Consider the following 5062-nt stretch of genomic DNA (forward strand, 5'->3'; position numbering starts at 1 on the left):
AAAAATCTTTATTTATATAACAAATAATGTCTGTGTATCTGAAACTACCAAGCAGTTGGAAATAGTTTGCAAAGTATTGATAGGCTATATTATAAATGCTTTATATTTCTAGTAGGTATCATTCAAATCAACTTTACCTATCATGCTTATCAGAGAACATCCTAAAATTAATAAGTCTTTGTTTAATGACAAAGGACACAAGTGAAGCATTTTGTTTTACTTTGTAATTTTATTTCTTAAGAACAACATAAAGATTTTTCAGCTTGTTTCTTTGATTTTATAGTCATTGGGCAACATGGACATTTGTGGGATGAGATACAAATATGTCACATGAGTACATACTAAAGAATGGACATTTGGAAATGGGAGAATGTTGTAGCATTATGGATTGCAAATCATCAGACAGAAAGCAGATTTTAATGTACATTATTCCCATTTAACAAGTTGCCTAACTACTGACAACCAAGTATTTCTCATTGGAGAATTCAGTGATCTTTCTTTCTTCTCTTTCTACTTCATTTCCTACAAACATTTCTTGATGATTTCACTTTCTGTGTTCATCATCTGGTGAAAGGTGTTTTTGTTTGTTCTCGTTCGTTTGTTAGTTTTTTTGGCAGTAGTGAGCTTTGAATACAAGGCCTATGCTGCTCTACACTGAGCTACTGAGCCACATTCTCAACCTCCCATAAAACTTTCTTCTGTTTTGCTTTTGTTTTTGTTTTTAAGAAGAAAGACAAGGGATGGAGAGATGGATCAGTGGTTAAGAGCACTGGCTGCTCTTCCAGAGGACCTAGGTTCAGTTCCCAGCACTCACATGGCAGCTACAGATCATCCATAACTCCAGTTCCAGGGAATCCAACACTCTCTTCTGACCTCTGTGGGTATTGCATGACATGATTGCACTTACGCACATGCAGTCAATACACTCAAACATGTAAAATAAAAATAAAATGTACAAAAGGAAGAAAAAAGGAAAGAAAGGCTATTTGTGAAAATTTCATCCAGTGGCATATTGTTTTTTTAAAATATATATTTTTTTATTTTATGTATATGAGTGTATTGCTTATGGACATGTAAGTTCATCTGTGTTGATGTCAGAAGTCAGAAGAGGGTGTTGGATCCCTTGGAACTTATGTTGCAGATGGTTGTTAGCCATTATGTTTGGTGCTGGGAATCAAACCCCAGTCCTCTGCAAGAGCAGCTGGTGCTCTTAAATGCTGAGCCATCTCTGAGCCCCCAGTAGCATATTGTAAAGTATAGAAGGCTATATAGCAAAAGAAGTCATCTTGTTTTGACATACTCAAACCCAGGCTTCTTAGCCTAATCGAAATGTAAATAGTTCAAAAGGCAGATATAATTTATATGGAAACACCATAGCCATCATTCTATAACTGTGTAAACAATTGTTCTCATTGTTAAATAAACCACTTGTGGATTCATGGAAAACTTGTTGCAGTCTTCCATGGATTGATTTCCACAAGTTCCATAAAGGTGAATATAAGGCCATTGCCCTGATTACTTTCTATTGCTGTGATAAAACTTTATTCTGAGCAAAACGAAATTGTGGAGGAAAGTGCTTATTGTGTTTTACACTTCCAAGTGGAAGTCCATCTTTGATGGTAGTCAGGCAGGAACTCAGGGCAGAAACCTGGAGGCAGGAACTGAAGACAGAGAACAAGGCTTAGTGGCTCGCTCCTCTGGCCTGTGCTCAGTCTGCTTTCTTACACAACACAGGATAACCTGCGCAGGGGTGATACAATCCAGAGTGGGCTGAGCCTTCCCACATCACTCAACAATGAAGAAAATGCCTTGCAGACATACCCAGAGGCTAATTGAATAGAAATTCCCCACTTGACAGTCTGTCTTCCTAGGTATGTCAAATTGACAATGAAAATCAACCATGGAAGCCATGATAGAACCAAATACTAGCATGTCAATATGACATTCTTCTTACTTATCAATGTATGTTACTGAATACTGGATTTATTGTTGACAATCTGTATTGACAGCCAAGACCACATAGCTAACTGAGCCTTTATGCCTAGGTATTTTTTTGTATATATTCATAAGAATGATTTGTGTTGCAATTCCATGGTCCATAAGAGAAGTTGTTGGATAAAATCCTCATGTCATCTCTTACCACCATATTCTGGCCATGTACTTGTAGACATACACGTAAGTTAACAAGAAATGATTTGGGTTTTATGTAAAAGCCAACAAAAATATATAGTTTTCATTCAGTATACATTTGTTTATTGAGCAATGATCTCATGATAGCTAGTGTGCCAAGTACTCATAGTGCAGGGAAAACAGTATCAACACAGGTGCCGGAATGGGCTCTATTCTGGAGGCTCGGAGAACAGTTCACAGGAAAAAGAACCAGCTCCGAGTTCTCTATGTGTTCCCAGGCCAAACAAAGTTCTCAAGTGAATTTCTTATCTAATATCTAAATGATAAGATGGAGTTACTAAGCCAGGCTAACAGGAAAGACTAGCTGGACACAGATGGGCGAAAACCAGAGGCCTGCCATGCATAATGTTCAGGAGCATCAGCTGGAGCCAATGGGAGGTAGGAGAAAGACATTCCTTGTATACTGAAGCTACACGTGTTGTCCTGTGTGATAGTGGAGCAGTGTAAGTGTCCCTGACTAGACCCTACATCTCAGGCTAATGAAGTGAAACGTTTCCTACAAAATGACCATATTTCCTTCTAAATTCTCTCCTTTGCATTCTGATTTATATATTTTTGCCTTTTAAGGGACAAGTACAGTTTCGTGTTTCAAGGCATTATTGTTTGCAGATTACTTAGCATAATTTGAACTTGGCCTTCCTTATATAATAATGTAAATAATGTTCATAGAAATGATGGTTATTGAAACTGTGACAATTATTGTGCAAAACCTTCTAAATAGACCTTTATTAAACCAGGCTAATGGCTGCAGTGCTTACTTCTCCTCTGTGCAGTGTGTGAAGGCCTGGTTGGCCATTCCCTTCATTGGTCACCCTTCCATACAAATCTGGACACACCTCAGTTAACAGCGCTTTGTTACTGTTCTACCCGCTGAGGCTTGTGGCTTTTAGACTTTTTTTCCATGCTATAATTAGTGTTGTCTTGAAAACACATGAGGGAGATATATGAGAAATTGATAAAAAATTTTATTCTGACATTCTTTATCAAAACTTATATAATTTTGCGTGAATGGCATTCTTATTAATGCAATAGTTGGAAATAATTTATTTCTGGAAATCTTTTATTTCCCCTGAGGAAATTTCTACTGTTGGCTGACACTGTTCTTTATCTTTCTTGCTGTAGGATTTCTTCAGCTACTTGGCAATCTTTGCTTACATAGTATTCCAAATAAGGGAAAGCTGAATTGCATGAGCATTTAGTGTGTGTGAGCACAATACCTGTATTGGAAGATTTTGACAGTAAGTTCTGGAAGTGTCTTACTAAAGCTTGCAGTATTCTAAAGTACTAAAAACGTGGGTTTTATTATTTCTTTCCGTATTATGGTAAATTCATTAATTTATTTCCATTTAAATATGTACATCACCATCCCTTCATATATAAATACAGTTTTATATATTAATGAAATGAAAATTGGCATTTTGTTGTAACCATATGTCTGCCTCCTTGAACATTTGTTGCTTGCTATGAAGAGATCACAAAATCTCTCCTCTAGGTTTTAGAAATGGAAGCATAGGTTGCACTATTGGTATCTCTGTTCACCCCACTTTGCAACAACACTTCAGAACTTCTTCCTCCAAAGTGAAAGGAGCAGTTTACTAACTTTCTCCATCCCTTATTGATTGTCTGCTCTCCTCAGTCTCTGAGAACAACATTCTTCTCTCATGTTCTATGAAATTAACTTTTTAAAATACGTCTTCCACATTTGAAACAGATCATGTGGCTTCAGCTTTTAACAGACATCAAGTTCCTCTCTGTGGTAGAACACCATCCTACATCTTTACCTTTTTATAGCTGATGGTTTCTTTGGTGTTGAGAAGATGATGTGCTCATAGAAAAACAAGACATAGTGCAAGATTTAGCTTAAAATGATCCTTATGGTCACAAAATTTGCAGTGAGTATGGCTTCATGACAATAAGTCGTGATCAATATTTTTGGATAAGAATCTTTAGTGAATTCAAACCCAGGCAAAGCTGCACATATACTAGACAGATTGCACTACTGAAGAGAACTGTACCTTCAGTAATTAACATTCCTGCCTTTCATCCAGAGCCGTTCTTTCAATTTAATTTTCTCATACATATGTATTGTTGGCACCTGAAACAATCACATTTAAAAAACAGTAAATACTCTGCCAACAGTAGTAAAGCCCAACTGTTGTAAAGTCCGGGGACACAGTGTCCCTGGATGAGTGATGAGTAGCATAGGCCAAGCCGAGGGAGATGTGTAAATTAGGACACTTTATGTCTGAATAACTGTGGTGTGCCGTTTCGGTTTGCTCAAAACAGAAATGCATTTTTACATAGACACAAGCTCACAATCCCATGGACACGTGTCATGCAACAGATGAGAAAAGGTGATTCAGCGACATCAACCAAAGTCTCCCCAAGAAGGAAGAGTTATTATAGACTGTTCTTCAACTGCTGTATGTTCCATAATCTGGAGGTGGAAGAAGAATGCTCAGGGAAGGATGGAGATAAAAATGGGGCACTTGGCCAAGTGTAGTGGCATACACTTATGATACTAGTACTCAGGAGGCAGAGGAAGGTGAATGAATCTCTGGTCTACATAGCAAGTTCCATACCAATTGGGGCTCGAAGGAGACTCTGTCTCAAAAAAAATTAAGAATCAGCTCTCTGAACAGATGGACTATAGTAATGGCAATTAATAAAGGGATGGCCAAAATACTTTGGCATATTTTGAATTTCACTTTTTAGTATAGTCAGATACATATATATTGGAATGATTCATGTTTGACCTAAATTCCGAGGATATACAGTATATACAAATATATGTATATATGTATAATATATGTCTGTCTTACACAAAGTATATATATATATGAATATATATTTATTTTTTGAGAATTTCATA

General features: G+C 36.9%; 1 protein-coding gene across 1 annotated transcript in view; it reads left to right on the top strand.

Annotated features, from left to right (window-relative positions):
- Lrp1b (LDL receptor related protein 1B) overlaps positions 1–5062 on the top strand; it is a 2166816-nt gene that overhangs the window by 284595 nt on the left and 1877159 nt on the right. The window lies entirely within an intron of this gene.

The sequence above is a fragment of the Nannospalax galili genome, unplaced genomic scaffold (assembly GCF_000622305.1).
Source record: "Nannospalax galili isolate Female #2095 unplaced genomic scaffold, S.galili_v1.0 scaffold87, whole genome shotgun sequence".
Lineage (NCBI taxonomy): Eukaryota > Metazoa > Chordata > Mammalia > Rodentia > Spalacidae > Nannospalax > Nannospalax galili.